Genomic DNA, 25,847 nt, shown 5'->3' on the forward strand with positions numbered 1-25,847 from the left:
CTCTCAAATCTCTACAGTGGGTGGTTTGCCCACTGCTCCATCCTGGGGAGTGCAAAGCCACAGTCTCAAGTCTCTACAGTGGGTGGTTTGCCCACGGTTCCATCCTGGGGAGTGCAAAGCCACAGTCTCTCAAGTAGATGCCTTTCTCCACTGGTTCTGGAGGGGGCTTGGTGCCCAGAGTGCTTCATCCTGCCAAGGACTGAGGTAGTGGATGTGATACTCCACTGGTTCTGGAGGGGGCTTCTGCCAAGGACTGAAGTAGTGGATGTGATACTCCACTGGTTCTGGAAGGGGCTTGGTGCCCAGAGTGCTGCATCCTGCCAAGGACTGAGGTAGTGGATGCCTTTCTCCACTAGTTCTGGAGGGGGCTTTGTGCCCAGAATGCTTCATCCTGCCAAGGACTGACGTAGTGGATGCCTTTCTTCAACTGGTTCTGGAGGGGGCTTTGTGCCCAGAGAGCTTCATCCTGCCAAGGACTGAGGTAGTGGATGTGATACTCCACTGGTTCTGGAGGGGGCTTGGTGCCCAGAGTGCTTCATCCTGCTTGTGACGGACTTAGTAGCGTCAGTGCCCTTGGCGCTCATGGGCCAGCAGTGCTTGTTGCGCCGGTGCCCTGTTCAGCAGTGCTTGTTGCAGTGGTGCCCTGTTCAGCAGTGCTTGTGGCGCCGGTGCCCTGTTCAGCGGTGCTTGTTGCGGCGGTGCCCTGTTCAGCGGTGCTTGTGGCGGCAGTGCCCTGTTCAGCGGTGCTTGTGGCGGCGGTGCCCTGTTCAGCAGTGCTTGTTGTGGCGGGGTCCTTTGCAGTGACTCAGCTGCTGGCGGTCCTTCATGGCCCAGCGGGGCTGGTGCTGGCAGTCCTGTCTGGCCCAGCGGGAATGGTGCTGGCGGTCCTGTCTGGGCCAGCGGGGTTGGTGCTGGCGGTCGTGTATGCCCCAGCGGGCTGGTGCTGGCGGTCCTGTCTGGCCCAGCGGGGCTGGTGCTGGCGGTCCTGTCTGGCCCAGCGGGGCTGGTGCTGGCGGTCCTGTCTGGCCCAGCGGTGCTGGTGGCGGTGGCCTCCTGGGCAGCGGGAATGATGGCGGTGGCCTCCTGGGCAGCAGGGCTGGTGATGGCGGTGGCCTCCTGGGCAGCGAGGATGATGGCGGTGGCCTCCTGGGCAGCAGGGCAGGTGCTGGCGGTGGCGTCCTGGGCAGCAGGGATGATGGCGGTCTTCTCCGCCGTGCTGCTCTTCCCAGACTTGCTGACTTTCTTGTGGGCCTTCCCCACCTTGGAAGGTGTCGCAGCTGACTCCACACTTCCACCTGTACCCCCGGGAGCGGCTTTGGTGGCTGGAGTCTTCCCACTCTCCCGCCGGGCACTGGCCAACTTTTGATGCTTCACAGGTGGGAAACTGTCCATGCTGTGGCTCCGTGCCACACTGGCTGCCCTGGTGGCCGGTGCACTCCAGATTCCGGTAACTACAGGCACCACTGGTCCCGGAGATGTTGTGGCTGAGGTGCTAGGTTGGGACCTGGAGAGTCGGGCCCTAGGAGACGGACGGGGTGGGGGAGATGTGGGAAAGAGGTCTAGGTTGGACAGGAAAAGTTTTTGGAAACACTGGGATGGGTAGCTGGAGGGGGTCTGGGAGTGGAGGAAGAGGTTGTGGTTGTTGGAGGTGTTCGTTTGGTGACTTTGGGTGAAGGTGCATGCGCTGGAGGCTGTTGTGAGGTGGATGGCTGTTGGGTGGGTGTGTGCCTGCGTTTGTGTATCTTGGGAGGTGGCGTCACAGACACACTGGGAGAGGACACGGGACGTGTGAATGGCAGTGGGGGTGGTGACTGCACGTGAGCGGGGTGTGGTGATGGGTGTGCTGGTGATGGCAGTCGTGGCTGTAGATGTAGTGCATGCAGGTGTAAGTGGAGACGAGACTGGGAGGGAGGAGGGAGACGAGAAGGAGGGGGACACAGTGGAGGCACTGGATGTTGGTGTGTCTGCATGTGTGTGTGATGCTTGCGTGAGTGCCTGTGGGATGTGTGGTGCTTATGTTTGCCTGAGCCTCCCTTGTGTGTTGACGTGTGTGCATGCTGGCCTGAAAGTGTACTTGGGATAGGCTGAGGTACAGGGGATTGGGTCTGGGTGGAGGAAGTTGGAAGGGGGAGGCTAGAGACAGGGGCAATGGCTGCCATCAGTGCTGAGGCCAGAGTCTGAAAAGCTCTCTGAAAGGCCGCCTGACCAGATGAATTCCCTCCAGGAATGCATTTGTTTGTTGCAACTGCCTTTCTACACCCTGGATGGCATTCCAAATGGTAGACTGCCCAACAGTGAGGGACCTGAGGAGGTCAATGACCTTGTAGTGTAGCCATTTTTATGTAGCTTTTGTGCGTTTGCTTCAAGCATTAGGCCTTTGTGCACTTTGCCCTAGATGCATTTTATTTGTTTGCTTAAAGCATCGGGCCTCTGTGCACCTTGCTCTAGATGCATTTTATTCGGCCTCGTACTGTTATTTTTCAATAGCCAGTTCCACGGTCTTGTTTTATTTTTTTTATATCACACTGTTTAGCCTACTTCAGCACTGGAGTTCTCAAATAATACATTCTAGCTCACTCTGTGCTTCAGTCAAGGATACAGTCTGGTACATTGCCGATAGACGTGGTGGGAGTTTAGTCTTTGCTTTATAGACGATACATATTCTTACGTAGGGACGTTTTGTTAGCACAGTGACATGTTAGTTATAACAACACTTCCTAGTCCTAATACACGTAAGAGGGCGATTCCGACCAGGGAACCACAACTAGACGCTGACTGCCCTGTTGCAGATGCTGATCCAGATCACAGGCCTTTGCTCAGGTATGAGGGTTGATGTCTTCCCAGGGAATCTGAAAGGCAAGCTTAGAGCTTAACATGCTGTGCTCGAAATAGAACGTAATTAGAGAGAACGTAATTTGTTAACACTATGATACCGTTATTCTTATGTTTCACTCTCTTCGTTACTATTTCAATCCTACTGTGTTGTATGGTTCTGGTTATTGCGGCTCATGCCTTATTATCTAAAATGCAGTTGTTTTATTAAATCAATCTATAAAACTTAAACTGCTTTTGTCATTTGTATATGAGATCATACTGTAAATGAGAGAGCTGGTTGGGATCTGAGTGACCACGACTTCCCTGAGAAGTTCTAAGATGTCATGCGCTCGGCTGCCCAATCATCCCTTCCCCTTGGGAGAGATGAGGCACAGCTAGTTAGCCGTAGCGAAACCGGATTGAAGGTGACAGAGATCCTTCTTCGTGGGTCAGACTTAGTCCCCCAAACCAAGAATGACCCTGATACCCGGAAATCCAGAAGTCTCATTTAGGATAATGAGAGCCAATGCGACATGGCGCCGGCAGCGATTGGTCTGGCACTAATTTTCAGGTCCGGCTGACTCTCTCGGTCTCATATATTATATTGACTCCTCAGTTCCTTTAATGGAGACGTCCGTGGCACTGAGGGCTTCCGCCACCGCGATATAGGTAAATCCTAGTTATAGCGGTTGGTTGTTCAAGCTTGAACTCTGAAAGGAAAAACCCCGGTTTTGGTGTGCCTTCTCTGAATCATTGCTGTTTTCATAATGGCGAATCCCCAGGCAATACAAATAGCGCTTAATATGCAACAACCGCTCACAGTACATTTGCTTGCACATGGTCTAACGAACCAGGGGGGTCCACTCACGTTTGTGGTGGCCGCCCATGCAGCCTATAGAACAGAACTTTTTTACTCTTGGGTCACATTTCCAGCCGTTGATGGGAATTCTAATACATTTAACACCTACACGTTCGCAAACGCCCCTGGACAATACAGGGCATATGCATATTTAGAGATACCTCTATCTTATCAAGAACATAATAATTGGCTTGATGGCGCCCTACCCCATACCATATTAACTGTTAGGTTAGGTCCACTAAGTAATGATGGTCCTACCTGGCCTTTATTGGCTACATATACACCACATCCAGCGGTTGCTAACCTGGCGGTGGCTGAAGTTCGTTGATTATATACAGACTTAGAGGCTACATATAGACGTTTAGTACAATTTGTGATGCAGACATTAAACACAAACCCAGCGCGTGCTGCTCCGGCGCAACAACATGCAGTCGCTCCAGGTATCAATCCGGCGACCGTACACTCTATTACGGGAAGAGACTCCATTTTGGCTGGCGCAAAAAATTAATACGCTGGAGGCAGTATTTCCCCAAACGGGCCCTCAGGATAAACATAGAATACTAACTGTGTGTTTACCGTTTGGAATGGTTCCAACAGTGGAACATTGTAATACATGGGGCATGGTGCTTGCCGTGCTCTACACAACAGCACAAGGTACACCAACATTGGCAAACTTACCGGAAGTGCTTAAGCAAATTCAAGATGAATATGGGGCTGCACCAACCTTAGATTTGGGAATGCAACTGATGGGCAATTTTGCCACGGTTTCCTCAATTATATTGAGTAATCTAAAAGGGGAGACAGTGGTACTAGCGGTGCGTATGCGTCTTCGTGACGTCCCGCAGATAGATCAGGAGCGGGAGCTGCCTAAAATAATAGCGGAAACATATTCCAGTATCGGTCATGATAGCCTTGGGGCTAGACCACAGAAACCACAGTTTCAGGGAAAGGTTAGTAAAGACACTACTAAACAACAACAACCTGAGGGTAATAAAAAGCGCTGGGAGAAAAAACAACAGACACCTAAAAAAGAAAGGGGAGAATCTCCGAGACCGGAGACCCCGCAGACAAGATATAATCTCAGAAATAGGGATAATTTGAAGACGCCTGATAGATATCAATACACTGATACATGCCAATCTCGTTCCTTTCAGGACTCATCGGAAAAGAGAAATGAGAGAGGTGGGCGATCAGAGTGTAGAACAGAGTACTTGAAGCCCAGACAGGATTCACAACGCTCCTCTGAGGTTTCTGTCAAGAAGGAAAAGAAACTTATCCAACAAAAACAACAGTTTAAAAAGAAAAAAGTGGCAGCAGTCTCAGTAAGACATGCCACTCAGGAAGAGAGTTCTCTTGAAGAACAAGACGTGGGCACTAGCACTGCTAGACAGTGCGGCAGAGGTCACAATAGTTCGCCGGAATCTTCTAGAGCATCTGGAGGTGAAAGCAACTGATGACTTCATACAAGTCAAAACAGCAGATATGCGCGTCTCTGATCCCGATAGAGTATATACAGTAGCTTTACAATTGGAAGGGGACATTGAGTGCACTATAAACGCAATTTTTGGGGATCGTGTAGTCAAGATATATGACATTCTGCTGGCCGAACAGGATTGGCCCCCTGACTTTGTTCGCGACTGTCCAGTTGGGGAGGAGGTTATTAAACCTTCTTTCTCACCACTTGTTCCAGGGGAACTAGCAGAGTCCTATAGCACTAAATGGGCTCTGGCACAAGCACCCGCCTTATATAGAAATCATGTGGGGTGGGATAGGGATTCTCCTTATCATGTAATTCTGATTAAAGGCGAACCTCAGCCACAACCGCAATATCCCATAAAATATGAAGCAAGGGCATTGGTAAGAGACATTCTTACACAATTAGAATACCAGGGGGTAATTGAACCCTGTGTCTCGCCAATGAATAATCCCTTATTCCCTGTAGCTAAACCGGACCATTCTTATAGAATAGTGTTAGACTACAGACATTTGAACGGACATACATGTACATATGCTATACAAAATTCGCATAGCGCAGCACTAATGAATAACATTGTGCGTAAAAAGTACAAAACAACTTTAGATATCTCGAATGCCTTCTTCTGCCAGAATATAGCGCACGAAAGCAGGGATTTTACGAGCTTTAGTGCATTTGGTTCTCAGAATTTTTTTTGTTGTTTGCCTCAGGGGTATAAGAATAGCCCAGGACGGCTTGTGTGACTGAAATTTTGCACGAGTTGGACCCTGAATCGTTGTCATATGTTGATGAAATATATCTTACGGATGACTAGTTGCTACAACATTTAAGGGGGGTAGCCCGCATTGTTGTGGGATTTTCAGATATTGGCTACAAATTTAACTTAAAAAAATCAAAAATTGCCTTCCTCAGTGTCATTTTCTTGGGATATGAGCTGTTGAACGAGGGTAAGAGCTTGGCGCCACACTTTTTAGAAAGATGTGCACAATTGCAACCTCCTAATACGATTAAAAGTCTCCAATCGTTGTTGGGATTTCTAAATTTTGGCAGAACTTACATTCCTGATTATGCTACACGTATAAAACCATTGTACGAATTAATTTGCCCAGATTTTTCGAGTAGATTTTGGACGATTGAGCATACACATACTCTTCGAGACTTGCAAACTGATCTCTTAGCTGCAAAACATTTACACACTCGGGACAATAAGACACATCTGGTCATCAGGGTTATAGCTGGGGCCTTTGGGTTTACGTATGTCACCTTTAATGAAGGTGAGACGGTCCCAATAGGATATAAGTCTCACTTGTATTCTACTGCAGAACAACGATTTGCACCAACAGAGAAGATTCTCACTGCTGTACAGATAGCTGTTATTAAAGAGAGACCTCTTGCCCAAGGAAAACGCATTATAGTTGTTTCCCCCGATCCGGCCCTAGAGGCTGTTACGAAAGCGAGTGTTCCTAACGCGAAAGCATTACACCCGCGATGGATACAATGGGCCACGTCTTTGACAGCCACTGAATTTATGACCCAAAGCTACAGACGCAGGAATTTCTCCAGTATGAAATTGAATACCCAGTTCCCGCTGCCACGCTGCCTATTGATCAATATCAAGTAGTCATGTACACCGATGGCTCTGCGCAGCCTGCGGTGGAAACAAGACACCAATATTCTGCTGCATGTGCAGTAGTGAGCGGCCATATGGAGGGGGAGAAGTTCTGCCCCCAACATACTTATACACAAACATTGGGGGATTGTACAGCGCAATTGGCTGAGCTGAAAGCTCTATTGTTGGCCTTGGAACATACGGATCCGGCACGGTTTACACTGCTTGTTTGTGATTCCTATTACTGTGTCCAGTCCTTTAATGAATATTTGCATTACTGGCGATTGAATGGGTTCATAGATTCCAAGGGTAACACCATAAAACACAGATTGCTGTGGGGGAAGGTAGCAGATCTGAAGGAGATGCTACCTAAAGTCCATGTTGTACATACTCTTGGACACCAGCGTGTTGGACTACACGTTGCTGGGAATAATTTGGCTGATGAAGCCGCGAAATCGGCAGTGCAGTTGCCACTGTGGCTACAGTTACTCGTTCGAATCCCAAACCAGACACTGAGATTTTGGCAGCCATAAAAGCTACGGCTGATGGAACGGCTTATCCTAGAAGATTTCCGTCTAAATATCATTACTCAAAGGGTAGTATGCTGAGGTTACAATACCAGACGTAGGTGTACGGGAGATACCCAATAAAATTCTACAACCTCAATTGATTACTGCAGCACATGAGGGAGTGGCATCTGCACATGCTGGCGTGGCCGCCACAATTTCGCTGTTGCAGGCCCGTTACTGGTGGCCTGGTCTCTATAAAGAGACGAAGCAGTATGTCCTTTGTTGTGACATCTGTCAACAAGTTAAAGTTTCAACGGCTAAACGCCCGCCGCAGACGCCCCTTCTAATATCAAATAAACCATTACAGTGTGTGTACTTGGACCATTGTGGTCCGCTGACACTAGATAGTGCATACAAATATATTTTGGTGGCTGTAGATTCTTGCTCCAGATTTGTGTGGGTGTGGCCACAGCGCTCGGCTGACGCTCAAACTGTTATTAAAGATTTGCGTGTCTTTGTCGGTACATATGCAGTTGCAGCTTTCCATTCGGACCAGGGCCCTGCTTTTGCCTCTAAGGCATTCAGGGAAGCCATGGCTACATTGGGGGTCCAGCTCCAGTTCTCGTCTCCATTTCATCCCGAGGGAAATTCTGTTGTGGAGTGTTTAAATCGCAATTTAAAGCAATCCTTAACGGCCAGAGTTTCAGGTACGGTTCGTAGTTGGCTAACCCACCTGTATGGAGTACAGAGAGCACTAAATAACTTGCCTAGATGGTCCCTGGGGGGTCGTACTTCATATGAGTGCCTGTTTGGAACACAAATGTTTGTTCCAGATCTAGATGGTCCTGGTGTGGAGGCGGCGGAAACGCCTTTTGACATAAATGATCATTTCACTGTTTGCAGGACTTACAACAGTTCCGTGAAGATAACTCTTCTCCAAGTGCTGCCTCCACAGGAATTAAGGATGAGCCAGTGACGCCTACTGGTTGGATTCCCAGAGTTGGGGATCTTGTGTGTGAAAAGGTTGCAGTAAAAAAATTATTTGGCCCTTCGAATCGAGCACCAGTACCTGTGCTGGGAATACACGGAACAAGAATTGTGATTTCACCGCCGTTACCAGGATCCAAAGAAAACCGCTTTGTCTCCATCGACAATGTCCAGTTACACCATGTGGCCGATTCTGCACAGCAGACCAAGAGGAACACCCAGTAGTTCCCGAATCCCTCTCACTACTGGGGAAGATGTTCCGCTCCAAGTGATTTACCCCAACGCTGTTGCCTCTCCAAGCTTGGGGAGGGTGGAAGATGATCTTGCGATAGTTCCACTGACGGCCAATAATTTGGACACCTTTGATCGAGTCACTGTGACTGCTGATGTTGCTGGTAATGTTATCTACAGTGTACCTCCGCGAGAGACAACTACTACTCCTTTGTTTACGGCGGCACCCTTTGCGAGAACTGCCTCCGGCTGCTTTAACACCAACGACAATGGTCTATCGGATTCATTGTCCTCTTCAACACCTGACCCAGGTCCACGTAAGCTGATGTATTGGCTTAAAAATACATATTTTGTTTTTCCTTGGAACTATCTGTGGCTTTTCATGACTCTGATGGCTTTTTTTCTGTGGATAGGGTTTGTCGTTACCTTTTTTCTGTTAATACATGGTCATTTTTTTCCTGAGAGATCGATGGTTGAACAGGTGGAACAGGTGTTGAAGCCACATTTGTCCTCACATAAAGTTCGAAGAGACTTGTCCTTTGTGAACATTTCCGCTGTGCCAATTCCGGATGGGATTGTATGGGATAGAGTAATGTTTGATATATATGGTCCCACTGAGATCATTCAAATACTGTATGTTCTAAAGTTATCGATGAATGATATAGTAATACCAGGCATTGTATCTGATGATTGGGACGTGAAGACAGTTGATTATATGTTGACAGAGTTACAATATTATACTGTCTATGAAAATGAAGATGTTTACCAGTTTGAAGATAATTATGGTGACATGTTTTGTTACAATTATTATGGGCACCACTTTATTCATAAAGCCAGTAGTCCTAGGACGATATTTGACTACACGCAATGGGAGCATTGCCCGACTCCCCCGCAAGGGAGTTCTAAAACATATTCTGACAAATTTTCATATTTTTCTGGGCATCATCAAACAAATGCTAAGTCATATTATTTTAAATTAACTCTGTACACGAAAAAGCAAATTTTGTTGACTAATACGAAATTCCTGTATTCAAATTCGTTTGTGTCCCAACTGTCTATTGAGGGCTATGAATATTGGTCAAAAAATGTTGATTTAGAAAGTGTTTGGGGAACAAAACATTGGCAGACGCAGGGTAGAGAAACATTGTTTAGAGCATGTCTCATTCCTGTCCAAATGATTTTCTTAAATGACACTGTGCAACAGACTAGCTGTTTGGGCTTAGCGACAATTAGAGAATTGAATATGCCTGACATACCTGTCCCTTCCAAAATGAAAGATTGGCAGAAATATATCAATGCCACTTTTAGTGAACTTACAGAGTGGGTCCAGAATGGTACATTTAACACTTCATTAACACGTCCAGGCGGGTGGTTATTGTGGCCCATAGACACAAATGGGTGTCATCAACGTTTTGTCACTTCCTCGGGGGGTTTCAGGACAAGTAGGGCAGACCCTCGCTACATATCACCTGAAGATGCTGATATCATTACTACATATAGCGTGGGGAAATTATTTCAACAATGGTTAAAATCATCCACGCTAGATGAAGTTAAGACACATCTCACGCTGTTGTCTAATTACGCTGACTTGCAAGATTTTTTGTCAGGCCTGAAAATACCACATAGGAAATGTTTGTTATACAAAGTATACAATGAAATATAGAAACTTTCCCAGCAGGAGGCTGCGGCCCGGTTAAGGCAGATAGATCAGGAAAATTTGAAACAGGCATTGGCTGTTGTAGATAATGGGATTCACACCCTGTCCGACGGTATATATACCATTGACAACATTGTTTCTTCTGCTATAGACATTATTCGATCAGACGTGTCTTCTTTATATCATGGACAAAGTCAAACGAGGTCCATTATGCAGTTGGGTTGGACCCTTCAGACACTGAAGGCGGGTCGCGTTCCGTGGCAGCACATTAGAGCCAAGGAGATATTTTTTTCCTTTAATTTGACACGTCAACAACAGCTGATGGTGAAAAAGAAGCAACATATGTTATGTTAAATATTGAAAAATTTGAAAGATTGCCTTTTACCGTGGCAGAGATTCCTTCAGCTGAGTGGTTAATACACAGGGTTATTAATCTGCCTATTTCCACATTGCAATTCACTTCTTGTCTAAAACATGTTCCGGTGGGCAGATATGAAAGGTTGGGAGACAGTTATATACATGAGGTGTGGGAGCTTCCCTTTTTATACAGATGTCTTAATGGCATGAGAGAGGTTTTTCTTAGCGGTAGTGAAAGCGAGACTTCTGTCAGCCATTCGATGGTTTGTAAGCAGCTGTCCTTGCATGGGGCATGTAATGCCTTGGTTGCAAACTTGGCTTGCTATCTAAGGGGAGTTCCAGTCCCCTTGATTAAAAACACATTCCAGGTGCTTTCAAACGGCAGCTACGTCCTCTTTAATAGTGAAGACTGTTGTGGCATGCGGGCCGGAATAGTTTTTGTAGTTTTGGTCACCAAGGTTGTTACTTGCTGCGGGAATGTGTTATTTCCCCCCACTAAATTAAGGGAGGTGGCGGATATCTGGCCTCACATTGCTACTTCCAAGGTGAATTTCGACAAGTTGAGTCGACTAAAGGCTCTATTGTTTCAAAAGCATGTGACCCTTACATCTGCATGCGAGACCTACGCACTTCAGGTGGCAAGGTCGTCGGCAGAAATACAGTCCCTGTTAAATACAAATTTTCCGAGCCACTTTGGTGAACTCGTGGGACGTATATTTAATGCGTCCAGCACGGCTGGACTAGCACATTTTTTCAAAGCCGTAGGTGTTGGGTTTGCTCACACCTTCTCTTCCATATTCGGTTTGATACCTTTGGATATTCATTCTATTTTCGGAAGCATTTTTGGAGGATTTTCTGGCTGGGGTTTTGCTATTGCTGTTGTTTTTCCGCAATGGCAGTCCCGCTGCAACAAGAGCGAATGTGGGCGCTCCCATCGGTGCGGCTGTGTCGTGAACGCATGATGCAGCACTTTGGAGCAACACTCCTGGGACATTTGGAGTGTGACTGGTCCCTGTCATTCAGACCAGTTTTGGATTGTGTGCAACCCGTGTTTCGGTGCCATTGTTGCTCGTTTGAACATGCACTAGCTATCTGTCTCTCACTGCAGCACCCCCCATTGGTTGACGCTGATCTGTTGATGTTCCCGGTAAGGGCTCATTACCAGACATGCGCACTGCAGCTGCGTTTGCTTCGTGAGGCTGTTTACGAGATACCCTTCCTGGAGGAAGGTGATATTAACTCGTTCATAGGCCCTGCACGGGATGCCGCCTTGGATGGTTCTGAGGCTTTGGAACACACCTGCTCCATGATAGTGTTTGGCGTGGATTTTCTGGTCTTGTCATCTGCCGAAGTGGAGAATATCCTGCTTTCCGTGACTTCCATTTGAAGTGGATTTGTTTTGTGCTTTAGTGTCCTCTGCACTTTCGAAATGTGTGTTTTGTAGATTTTTATAAATAGAGCATTATTTTTATTTTTTTATGATTTGAGTAGAACCACTTTCTACCGACAAGGGGAGGGTGTAGTGTAGCCATTTTTATGTAGCTTTTGCGCATTTGCTTCAAGCATTAGGCCTTTGTGCACTTTGCCCTAGATGCATTTTATTTGTTTGTTTAAAGCATCGGGCCTCTGTGCACCTTGCTCTAGATGCATTTTATTCGGCCTCGTACTGTTATTTTTCAATAGCCAGTTCCACGGTCTTGTTTTATTTTTTTTATATCACACTGTTTAGCCTACTTCAGCACTGGAGTTCTCAAATAATACATTCTTGCTCACTCGTGCTTTAGTCAAGGATACAGTCTGGTACATTGCCGATAGACGTGGTGGGAGTTTAGTCTTTGGTTTATAGACGATACATATTCTTACGTGGGGACGTTTTGTTAGCACAGCGACATGTTAGTTATAAAAACACTTCCTAGTCCTAATACACGTAAGAGGGAGATTACGACCAGGGAACCACAACTAGACGCTGACTGCCCTGTTGCAGATGCTGATCCAGATCACAGGCCTTTGCTCAGGTATGAGGGTTGATGTCTTCCCAGGGAATCTGAAAGGCAAGCTTAGAGCTTAACATGCTGTGCTCGAAATAGAACTTAATTAGAGAGCACGTAATTTGTTAACACTATGATACCGTTATTCTTATGTTTCACTCTCTTCGTTACTATTTCAATCCTACTGTGTTGTATGGTTCTGGTTATTGCGGCTCACGCCTTATTATCTAAAATGCAGTCGTTTTATTAAATCAATCTATAAAACTTAAACTGCTTTTGTCATTTGTATATGAGATCATACTGTAAATGAGAGAGCTGGTTGGGATCTGAGTGACCACGACTTCCCTGAGAAGTTCTAAGATGTCATGCGCTTGACTGCTCAATCATCCCTTCCCCTTGGGAGAGATGAGGCACTGCTAGTTAGCCGGAGCCAAACCGGATTGAAGGTGACAGAGATCCTTCTTCGTGGGTCAGACTTAGTCCCCCACACCAAGAACGACCCTGATACCCAGAAATCCAGTAGTCTCATTTAGGATAATGAGAGCCAACGCGACAACCTCCTCACTGAGGGCAGCAGGGGTGAATGGAGCAGGGCCTGAGGTGCCTGGGACGAAGGTGATGCCCACCCTCCTGGGTGAGCGGGCACGGGGCAAAGGCTGAGGGGCTGCTGGGAGGGCGGTGCTGGGAGGGGGGTGGCGGCTGTACCTGTCGATGCGGGGGGCACAGATGTTGCCGCCACCACAAGGGAGCTCCCATCAGAGGATGAGTCTGTGTCACTGGTGTCAGCTCCTGTCCCCACCGTGGAACTCCCCTTGCCCTCCGTTCCACTGGTGAACTCCGAGTCCGTAGTGTTGCCCTCCAGGGCCATGTGGGATGCAGCTCCCTCCTGCTTCGGTGTCACTGCTCCTCCGCCTGATGATGCTAATGCACACAAGAACAGGGAGACCACAAAAAGGGAGGGGACGACAGAAGAAAGACATGTTGAGTGCATGCATTACCGCTACCGTTGGCGGACACAACAGACACAGAAGCCCCCTGCACTACGCCACGCACTTGGGCTCCACTGTTCAATCCCTGGGACATGGCCTACAAGGCTATGGATGACATCTGCACACATGGATGACACAGGAGCCTGACTAGGTGTACTTGGCACTGTACACAGGTGGGGTGGGGTGCCACAGGCTCTGCCAGAACAAGGGCACCTAACTAGCACACTCGCCCTGGCCTAAGGAAAACCACAGCCCACCTCCCCCACCCAGACACCTCCACTGCACGCAAAATCACCAGAATGAGAGTGTACTCACCCCCTTGTGGCTGCTGTGATGCCCCCAAGAGCCCACCCAACTCCGGGTACGCCACCGCCAGGATCCTGAACATCAGGGGGGTCATGGTGCGATGGGCACCCCTCCCACATTGGGAGGCCATTTCCAGCTGGGCCTCCGCCATCTTCTTGCTCCAGCGGTGAATGTCCTCCCATGTCTTACGGCAGTGGGTGCTCCGTCTGTGGTAGCCCTCAGGGTCCGGACGTCCTTGGCGATGGCACCCCAAGTATCTTTTTTCTGGTGGGTGCTGACCTACTTGAATTGTACAGGGAGAAAAGAAAAGTTATTACCAAATGCACCGTCACAGTCATTGGCCCCCATCCCTACCCTTGCCATGTGGCACATGCACTCACCGATGTTTCATGCACGCCTCAACTCCCCCCCCCTTATCTTTCATCCACCCCACTCCACACAGGCATAGCCCACACAGCATGCTCCCAGTGTATTTACCTGTTTGTCTGGAGGACCGTAGAGTAGCGTGTACTGGGGGAGGACCCCATCCACGAGTTTCTCCAACTCCTCCGATGTGAAGGCAGGGGCCCTTTCCCCAGACGCACGTGCGATTGCCTCTTCCAGACCAAGGTCACAGCAGCACTTGCAATGTAGGTCCTCTCCTGTCGAAGATCAGGTATCGAGTGATTGAACAGATAGAAAATGGTGGTCACGTCCACGGCGGTGCGTACCGTCACCGCCGGCGTACATCGTCATTGGCTCCTGGGACCCATAGGGTCCAATGTTAACCAATGCAGCATTGCGCTGCGGTCTTCAACCACCTACCGCGACGGTGTACGACGCCAGCGCAGTTACCTCACATCCCATTGTCCCACTTTACAGGTCAGACAGCCGCCATTTCAGGGGCCCACATGGCCTAATTTTTAACTGCGTCACACATACCTAGGCCTTGCCTCAACACTCATACAGGCCAATTTTCGGATTATGATTAGTGTTCGGTGTAAGCTGTGGGTACGTACCTCTGGGTTGGTTGACTCTGTGCTCGCTGTTGTGCTTCATAGGCACCGTCCGCTGGGACATGTGAGGAGATGGCGGCACCCTCAGGTGTACAGACCGCTGGTGGATCTGTCGACAATGGAGGAAAGACATGTGATCATCACCTACAGGCTTGACCGTGCCACAATCCAGGAACTGTGTGCCCAGCTGGAGCCAGACCTGATGTCAGCTATCCGCCATCCCACAGGAATCCCCCCTCAAGTGCAGGTGCTGTCAGTACTCCATTTCCTTGCAAGTGGGTCATTTCAAACAACAGTGGCCATAGCATCAGGGATGTCCCGGCCTATGTTTTCCAACGTGTTGTCTAGAGTGTTGTCTGCCCTGCTGAAACACATGCGGAGCTACATTGTTTTCCCTCAGGTGGAGGATTTGCCTACAGTGAAAGGAGACTTCTATGCCCTGGGACATATCCCCAACATCATAGGTGCCATTGATGGAACCCATGTGGCTTTGGTCCCCCCCGCAGGAGTGAACAGGTGTACAGAAACCAGAAGAGTTATCATTCCATGAATGTGCAGATGGTGTGTTTGGCAGACCAGTACATCTCCCATGTTAATGCCAAGATCCCTGGCTCAGTGCATGACGCTTACATCCTGCGGAATAGCAGTATCCCTTATGTGATGGGTCAACTCCAGAGGCACCGTGTGTGGTTATTAGGTGAGCACCTGGAAGCAAGTCAGTGGGAATGGTTGTTTGGGTCTGGGGATATCCCTACAGGTTAGTGTGTGTCTAACAGTTGTCCCGCGCCATTTGCAGGTGAATCTGGTTACCCCAACCTGTCATGGCTACTGACCCCAGTGAGGAATCCCAGGACAAGGGCAGAGGAACGCTACAATGCGCGGATAACAGAGCGGACCTTCGACCTGTTGAAGGCCAGGTTCAGGTGCCTCCATATGACAGGTGGATCCCTATTCTTCTCACGAAAGAAGGTGTGCCAGATCATCGTGTCCTGCTGTATGCTTCACAACTTAGCTTTGCGACGACAGGTGCCTTTTCTGCAGGAGGATGGTCCAGATGGCGGTGTTGTTGGAGCTGTGGAGCCTGTGGACAGTGAAGACGAGGAAGCAGAAGAAGAGGACATGGACAACAGGAACTCGGTGATCCTGCAATATTTCCAGTGAGACACAGGTAAGTATACAAACCTGCCTACTATATGTACTTTAACACTACTACCTCTCTACTGTCTGTCGTTTTCACCCAGTGTATGGTCACTGAGTTGTCACTTTCCCTTACGATTTCACAGATGTGTGTCCCACAGTGTGACATCTGCTTTGTTTCCTCATGGACTAGAGCTGTGTGACATAGGTATGTTGATATTACAATTGAAAGAGCATTTTGCCACTGTAATTGCTAATACACTATTTCGAAATCACAGACAGACTCCAGATTGTTTTGTGATTCAAGGGTGTTTATTTAAGTGCTCAATATTGGAGGGGGTTGTAAAATGGTGAGGGGTGATGGTGGAGGAATGTCCATGGCAGAGTCCAGTCTATTAGTCTCACAGGTGCATTGCCCAAATGGGCATAGGAAGTGGAGCTGGGGCAGTTGAGGATGGACAGGGTGACAAAGTGGGACAGAAAGATGACATTCAGGGTGGTCTCATTTCTTGGCGGGGGTCTTGGCATCGTTCTCTGTCTTTGTCCTGGATCTCAGGGGCCGTTTGCGGGGTGGTTCTCCCTCTGCAGGGGGTGTGGTGCTGGTGTGGTGGTCCTGTGGCAGTGCCTCCTGTCCACTAGCGCAGGCGGAGGTGGTGGGCAGTTCATCGTCCAGGCTAGTGTCAGGGGCCCCTTGTTGTGCCACAGTGTACCTCCTAGTGCTGGGTACTTCCTTCAGCACCCCTACGATGGTGCCCAGGGTGGAATTGATGGCTCTGAGTTCCTCCCTGAAGCCCAAATACTGTTCCTCCTGCAGGCGCTGGGTCTCCTGAAACTTGGCCAGTATTGTTGCCATCGTCTCCTGCTAGTGGTTGTAGGCTCCCATGATGGAGGAGAGGGCCTTGTATAGAGTGGGTTCCCTTGGCCTGTCCTCCTCCTGTCGCAAAGCAGCCCTCCCAGTTCCCCTGTGTTCCTGGGCCTCCTTCCCCTGGACCGTGTGCCCACTACCACTGCCCCCAGGTCCATGTTGTTGTTGGGTTGGTGGGTTAGCCTGGGTTCCCTGTAGTGAAGTCACACTGCTGCTTGACGTGTCCTGGGGACAGAGGTATGGGCCCGCTGGGTGGGTGGTGTGCTGGTGTTTCCAGAGGGGGGAAGCTCTGTAGTGGCCTGTGAGTATGTCAAGGAAACCGACTGTCCCGAGGTCCCCGATGGGCTGGGCTGGTCATCTAGATCCAGTTGGACAGAGCTGCTGTCATCACTGTGGGCCTCTTCTGTTGGTGGTGTGGACATGTGTGGACCCTCCTGTCCGGTGACGTTGGGTAGGGGTCCTGCAGGGGTATAAAAGGATGTTTATTGCATCTATGTGTGCCATGGTGTGCAATAGGTGGGTGACCGTGTACCCCAGTGCTTGCATTCCTGTGTGGCACCTTGTGTGATGGTGGCTAAGGGGTGTGTGGTGGTATGTGCAGTGGCCATGCTTTGGTGATGGATGTCCATGCTTTGTTGTTGCATGCAGAGCTTGGTGTTGGGATGGGTGGGTTGTAATAGTGGGACATTTGTGAGGAGTAGGAGTGATGGGGGTGAGGGTGAGGGTGGGGGTATGTGATGGCATGCAGGTAGGGTGGGGATGTAATAGTAAAACTTTGACTTACCAGAGTCCATTCCTCCATCTACTCCTGCGAGGCCCTCAGGATGCAGAATTGCCAAGACTGCTCCTCCGATGTTGTTTAATTGTGGGGGAGGAGGTATGGGTCCGACGCCAGTCCGCTGAACTGCAAGGTGGTGTCTTGAGACCACGGAACGCACCTTCCCCCGTAGGTTGTTCCACCTCTTCCTGATGTCATCACTATTTCTTGAGTGATGTCCCACTGCGTTAACTCTGTCCACTATTCTTCGCCATAGCTCCATCTTCCTAGCTATGGAGGTGTGCTGCACCTGTGATCTGAATAGCTGTGGCTCTACCCGGACGATTTCCTCCACCATGACCCTGAGCTCCTCCTCCAAGAACCTGGGATGTCTTTCCCGTGCCCTGGGGTGGTGTGGGTGATGTGTGGGGTGGTGTCTGTAGTGATAAGTGGGGTAATATTTAGTGGTGTGTTGTGTGAGGTGCGTGGAAGTTAAGTGGGTGATGGAATTGTGTGCCTGTGGATGCTTGGTAGTTGTTTGTGGTGTCTCTCTCTGGCCTTCTCTCTGTAATTGTGGTCGTAGGGGTTTGAGGGTGATGTGGGTGTGTGTTTCATATTGTAATGGGTGGGTGGGAGTGGTGTGTGTATGTGTATCAGGTGTGTGTGTTTCGAATTGTCCAATGTGGCAGTGTTTTGTAAATGTGTGTGTATTTTGAGCGCGGCAGTGTGTACCGCCAATGGAATACCGCGGTTGAAAGACCGCTGCGTGGATTCGTGTGTTGTGATAGTGTGGACGTATTTCTGTTGGCGTGACGGTGGAGGTTTTGTTATCGCCAGTGTATCACTGACCTTTGGTGTGGCGGACTTGTGTGGGTGTCTGAATTTTGGCAGATACCGAGCAGTGGGTCATAATGACCGTGGCGGAATTCCGCTGCCGCGACAGTGGGTTGGCGGTCTTCTGCACGGTGGTAAGCGGCTTTTACCGCCAATGTTGTAATGAGGGTCTATATGTTTTATGCCTTATTGAGGCATAAAAATACACTGCTTTTAATAGCTGTATGGCCCAACTTTGTTGTCACCTACATTTTGTGGCATGCTTGTTTTTATATACATATATATGCTTATATGCTTATATATATATATATATATATATATATATACATATATATATATATCTATATATATATATATACATATATATATATATACACATATATATATGTATATATATATATATGTATATATATGTATATATGTATATATGTGTGTGTGTGTATATGCATATATATATATATGTATATGCATATATAGATATTTGTATATGTATATATATATATATATATTTATATATATATCCTATTGGTGGCCATGCTTCGTTATTGAAAAGACCCTGGTTGGGTCAGGTCCCGGGGGCATTTAGATTTTAGTACGTGGGGGGTAGCTGGCCCCTCCTGTTGCCCTGGGGGGCCGCATGTAGGGGCAGTATACAAATATTATGTGAAGAGCCATGCGGCCTTCCTGCTGCCCTGGGGACCACCACCTCCCTGGGGCTTTCATCTTATATGATGCAGGGGACCTCCCCTTGGATATATTTAAATAGTGGGGGGAGGGGGGGTTCATGCTCCCCCACAGTCCCAGGAACCACCACCTTTCCAGGGCTTTAAATAATTAAACCATGGGGGGCACCTGCTCCCCCACAGACCTGGGGACCACCACCTTCCCAGGGATATATTAAAAATAATGATGAGGTCTGTTTCGGACCCCCTAGCCCTGGGGACCACCACCTCCCATGGCTTCTTCCACATTGGAGGGGGGTAGGGCAGCCCCCATTGAGGACCCACTGATGGCCCTGGGGACCACCACACACCAGGGGCAGGCTCCTGCTATGTCCCAGGGTTCCAACCCCTGGGACACAGCTGTTTGATGTGACAGCTGCAACCAAATAACAGCAAACACTCGCTTTCTCACAGCAGGACCTGTCAAACAGATCCTGTAGTCAGAAAGTGGCATTTTCATCTGTCTTTCCTGCACCCAGAGATGCATGCAGGTAAGACAGATGAAAACATTGCTCCAGCAAGCATGGAGCCGCTATTGAAAGCAGCTCCCTGCTTGCTAGAGCTATGGGACCGCAGGGGAGGCCTTGAGGCCCCCCCCTGCTGTCTCAAATAGCCTGTAAAGGGCAAACAATAAAAAAATAGCGTGGTTCCCACTGCAGTCCCAGATAGCCCTTAAAGGGCAGTAAAAAACATTTTAAAAATTAGGCAGCATAACGGTGAAGGTAACAGACATTCACACTGAGGCCCATATTTATACTCTGTTTGCGCCAGATTTGTGTCATTTTGTTTTACACAAATTCGGCGCAAACTTAACTCCATATTTATACTTTGTCTTATACCCGTCTAGCGCCAAATTTATGGAGTTTGAGTAATTTTTTTTACGTGAAAACCTACCTTGCGCTAATGACATGCAAGGTAGGCGTTCCTGTGATCAAAATGACTCTAAGGCATGTCTGCCTTTTTTATCCTCCGGAACAAAATGACGCACAGGAGGAGGCGGGCCTTTAAAAATGGTACCCAGCTGGATTTGCGCCATTTTTTAATGCCTGGGTCAGGGCAGGCGTTAAGGGACCTGTGGGCTCATTTCCATGGTGGGAGACCATGGAAGCAGTCCACAGGTGCCCTTCCCCTGTCACCTTTGCCCACCCCTGGAGGACACCCATGAATGGGGGGACCCATCCATGGTGAGTGCAGGTAAGTGCAGGTAAGTATAATATATATATATTTTACAGGAGTCCCCTGGGCATGGCCATTGGCCAGGGGGGCATGACTCCCGTCTTTGCTAAGACAGGAGTCATTTCCATGGGGGTTGTGTGTCAAAAAATGTCGCAAGTCAGGTTAAAGCCAATATTTTTTACTCTAACCTGACTTGCACCATTCTTTGACGCACACCCCCCAGTCTTCCCTTCACCTCCGCTGCCCGGTTAGAGTCATTTATTTTGACGCTCACCAGGCCGCAGCGCCGGCTAACGCCATTCCATAAATAAGGCGCCCGGCTGGCGCATTGGAATGGCGTTAGTCGGCGGTAAACTTTTTGACGCAAATATGCACAAGCGCTGATTTGCGTCAAAAAGTATAAATATGGGCCTGAGTCCAGGTTTCGATTCCAGGTGTATCCGTAGTCATTTCCCTCATTGTTTTTTCAACTGCAAATGTTTAAGGCTCATACTGAAAGGTGATCTTACTCTTTTCAATTGACAAAAACGTTTTTCTTTTCAATTTGTGCAGAACTATCTCATCCTAAGTATATCATCCATCAAAGCCTAAAAAACTCCCTATCTCTCTCCCTCTTTCTCTCTCTCTCTTTCAGTCTCCTTCTCCCACTTCCACATGCACTCAGACCCTTACGCACTTACTCACAGACCCACTCAGACATTTGCGCACCCACTCACAGACCCACTCAGACCCTTGTTCACCCACTCACAGCCCCAGTCAGACCCTCACATACCCACTCAGAGACCCACTCAGACAGTCATGCACCCACTCACAGACCCATTCAGATTCTCATACACCCACTCACAAACCCACCGAACCCTCATACACCCTCTCACAGACCTGCACAAACACTCACGCACCCATTAAGACCCTGATGCATGCACTATCACACCCAGACAGAGACTCTCACAGCCACTCTCACACCCAGATATACCCTCTTACACCTATTCTCACACCTAGAGAGTCAGGATGCGGCCAACTCCTGCCGCACAGGGCCAAAAGGCCGTGTGGAAAGTAGGGTGGGCTAGTTAGGGGGTTGGTCGCAGGGACTTGCTGCAGGCCAGGCATTGTGGGCAGCCTCTGCCGCGCACGGACAAAGGATGTGCATGGCACAAAGTTGGGTGCTTATAGGGGGTTGCGGGCAGGCCCTGTGGGCAAAGATTTCCAAGCATGACCAAAGGCCATGAGTGGCGGTGGTTGGATTAACGCATAGTAATGAAAATTACTATACATAATAAAAACATAGAAATTCACTGAAAAAACAACGGTTACAGGGACATTATAGTTAGGAAATAGTATTTAAAAAAACATATAAATTCAGGGATGTTATAGTTAAGCTCATATTTTAAACGTACCAAACCATAGAAATTCACCAGTCATAGTTAGAGTTATCTCAAGTAACTATAACTCGTGCCCTAAGTTAACTAGAACTCGTGCCTTAACCATGCACTGCTAATTACCCCACAAATTACGGCATTCATGACATCTCTGATAACATAATTGATAATATCATTGTAATATGTGCAATAAAAACATTTATGAAAAACCTGTGCATGGCGGAGGCACAAGTTATACTTACCTAAGGGCAAACAGAAACTCTGCTCCCAGGACGCATCGTTGATCTATTGGAGCGCAATCTGTATGTGACTGTGATCAGTGGGTTCTTTCTTGTACTCTCCTGGTGGGAGCAGAGTCCATGGTTCTCCCTTTAAATTGCTATGAGTATGGAAATGTGCAAATCAGCTGGAAGCTCCGCCCGCTTGGCCCCACCCCATTCACCTTAGTGGCAGAAAAGGTCTTCCCCCTTTAGCCAGGATGATGGACAGCTTACCAAATGGCCCCCCAGTGCATTTCCCACTAATTTTGGTGTTGCATTCTTAAATCCGAGGAATATGAGGACATTGCCACAAACCAAAGAAGCACTTACATCATATAGATAACAGGAAGGAAGGTTTGGTGGAGATATATGTCTTTGTAGTTGCGTTGGCCTCTCTATAGGAGGACTCATGTTATCACATATATCTGGATAAAGAGTCACCAGGAGCAATCATATTGCCAAAACGTGCGAGGTCACTGATAGCATTTCCTTGTGCTGCATTACGAAGCTGTAGTGTAGAACACGTACTAGACATTTACCCAAGGAGGGAGAAAGAACTCCAATTGGGTAGTTATTTTGTGCAATACTGTGGGCCCTTGTTGGGTAAAAAGGCAGGTAAGGTTTCTCTGTGGGCAATACACTCACACAGTTACTGACACACCCACACAGACACCCATGCACCCACTCAGAGATGCACTCAGACACTCATGCACCTACTCACAGACCCACTCAGACATTCAAGCACCCACTCACAGACCCTCAGACGGTGCAGCACCAATTGTGCCACTCTGAGAAGCCCCACACCAGTCTCATGCAGACTGCCATTGCAAGTGCAGGACAAGGTGTATCCAAAATGCAAATTCAACATGGCACTCACCAAGCGTGCCATGTCCACTAACACTGCATGCAATACAGGTGAGTCACCCCTCTGGCAGGCCTTATAGCCCTAAGGCAGGGTGTCCTATAATGCATGTGGTGCATAAGTGTGCATGAGTAAATATGCCCCTACTGCATTTTTGCTAACACTTAGGCATAGTAAGTGTACAGGGAAGCCATAGAAAATGCATGTGCTGGACACTGGTCATTACAAGTTCCCCAGTTTCAAGATGGCCTCTCTGAACCCTGGGTTGTTTGGTATCAAACAACTCAGAATAATAAACCTACACTGATGCCAGTGTTGGATGTATCATAAAATGTACCCAGAGGGCCCAAAACCTAACAGACCTGGCATGGTTGCTGATTGGTCCTAACCAGCCTGCCACCACCAGACACAATTCTGGACACCTGGGGTGAGAGCATGTGGTTTCAGGAGCCAGAACACAAAACCTTTACTGGTCAGAGGTATCACACCTCCTCCCCCAGGCAGACACCCTGTGCCAGCAGTCAGCTTCAAAGACTTTGCGCCTTTGATATCTGAACTCTGCCCATGCTGCTAGCAGCAGATGGCTTCCCAATGGGTTTGCCCCCATTTTAGGCAGGAAAATAGGCGGGAAACCTAGGAAAGATGGGAGGAGTGGCCATTCCCAGCCTGCACCACCCATCAGGTGTAGCAGGCGAGGTGACCACTTCATTTCATTTTCCTCCATCTTGGAGAGTAGGAAAATACCCAATCACGGTTAGGGAAGCGGTCACCTAGTGGGTGTGGCCACCCTAAGGTAGGTAGCCCATTGGCCACTATTGGGTACTCCCCCTAACACCCTCTAAATGCAGTATTGTGAGAGCATCCCTAGACCAAAACCTCAGACTTGACGGACACAAAAAGACCAGTACAAAGACCCAAGGAAGGAGGACTGAAGCCCTGCTGCAGAAAGAAAAAGGTGTCAAAGTCTGCTTGCTGCTCCAAGGTCCCAACAGTCGGCAGTGAGGTGTCCTCCGGTCACCTGAAGGACTCTACAAAATGAAGAGCACCTCCAGCCCTCTAAAAATCACCAAGAACGTCCCTTTGAGTGGAGTGAAAGTATCACTCCTTGCATACTGCAGGCAAGGAACCTGTAAAGTCCAGTAAAGTGACCAGCTGCTGACCAATGACCCGGACACAACAGCCCAGCCAAATTCAATACAACAGCCCTTAAGGACAATACCTGTCATCGTGCCATATTTGGTGGCACTGTGACTCTCCAGAGTTGCAGCGTACTACTACCCGGGGTACCGGACCCCTAAAGTTGGCCACCCAGAAGCAAAGTCCACTCTGGACTCCCAAAAGCCCAGAAGCAAGCACCAGTTGAAGGACTTCAGGACACCCAATAACCCCCCTGCTGACCTGCAATCCACCCTCAAAGTTGCCTGCTCATGACTCCAAGGACTCCTAGATGTGCAGCTCTGCGACTCCTGGCTGACCTATCTGCAATGGTCCCGGCCTCCCTAGCCCCTGCATTGACCAACCAACTGTGCTCTAGGGGTCCCTAATCCCTTGCAACCTCCACCCTTCAAGGGGACCCACGTGACTTACCTCTAAGTCCAACTTTTCAGTGTGTTTCCAAGTGGTCCCCTTCTTCTATGGGTGCCAGCTCCATGCCGTTCAGCCACTGCTCCCGCTTGAACCGGGAACCGCCGGACATTCTCTGGCTATCCCATTGGACACTACAACGACCACCACCTAAAAAAATGAAGGTGACATTTGTGAGAGCATTCCTGATTTTATTTTCATTTTTTTACGTTTTTCCCATTGATTCCTATGCTGCGTAATTATGCACAAAGCAGAACATTTTCTAAACTCTGCAAAATCATAAGAAAAGACATACTTACTATCTACTGATGATCTTGGTTTTAAAAAAAATTATAAAAATTCAAAGTATTTTTGTAAATTGGTTGAGTTAATCTTCTGAGTGTATGACTGCATTTATTGATACTGTGAGTAAAAAAAATGCTTAACATATCTCCTGGATTAGCGTAACTGCTCTCCTACACTACCACAAAAATAGAGCATTAGGTGGTCTGCTTTTTACCTCTGGATACCATAGTGGGGTTGCTTGGACTCTCCACACAGTGCACATCATTTTTGTACACTACATAGAGAGCCAGCCTCCAACACAGGGCCACTTAGGACACTCACACACCCACTCAGAAACTCACACACCCATTCACAGACCCACTCAGAGACTCGCTTACAGACCTACTCAGAGACACACCCACTCACAGACCCACTCAGTGACTCATGCACTCACTCACAGACCCACTTAGACACTTATGCACCCACTCTCCGACCCACCCACAGAATCATGCAGTCACTCACAGACCCACTCAGGCTCATGCACTGATACACAGACCCAATCAAACACTCACGCACTGTCTCACAGACCCACTTAGACACTCACGGACCCACTCACAGACCTAGTCAGACACTTATGCACTCACTCTCACACTCACTGTCAAAGGTTAGTGGTTACAGTCAGGAAATACAATTCAAAAAGACTTAGAAATTCACTTAAAAAACCAAAGGTTAAAGGGACAATATAGTTAGGAAACAACATTAAGAAAAACCTTAGAAATTCACTGAAAAAACACAAAAGTTACAGGGACGTTCTAGTTATGCTCACATTTCATTCGTACAAAACCAGTGAAATTAAGCAGTTCTAGTAAGCTGAGCAAACTATAACTTACACCCCCACAATGCACTGCTTATGACCTCACACATTACATCACTCATGACATGGTCAGTGACATCAATGATGACATCACTGATGACATCTTTGGTTTCTTAAGTGAATATATATATGCATATAAAACAGAGTGGCGATTGCCACTTAGCTGTACGCCACAGCACTCTATGCTATTCCACTATGTGGCACTCCACTGTACACCACTGTAATGTACGCCAATCACTATGTGACACTCTATTCTATGTTTTTCCATTGGATGCCACTCCTTTGTATGCCACTCCACTATATAGTATTCCAGTGGATCACAATGCACTGTACTCCACTCCAGTCTACGCCATACCACTCC

Source organism: Pleurodeles waltl, chromosome 1_1, assembly GCF_031143425.1.
Source record: "Pleurodeles waltl isolate 20211129_DDA chromosome 1_1, aPleWal1.hap1.20221129, whole genome shotgun sequence".
Taxonomy (NCBI): domain Eukaryota; kingdom Metazoa; phylum Chordata; class Amphibia; order Caudata; family Salamandridae; genus Pleurodeles; species Pleurodeles waltl.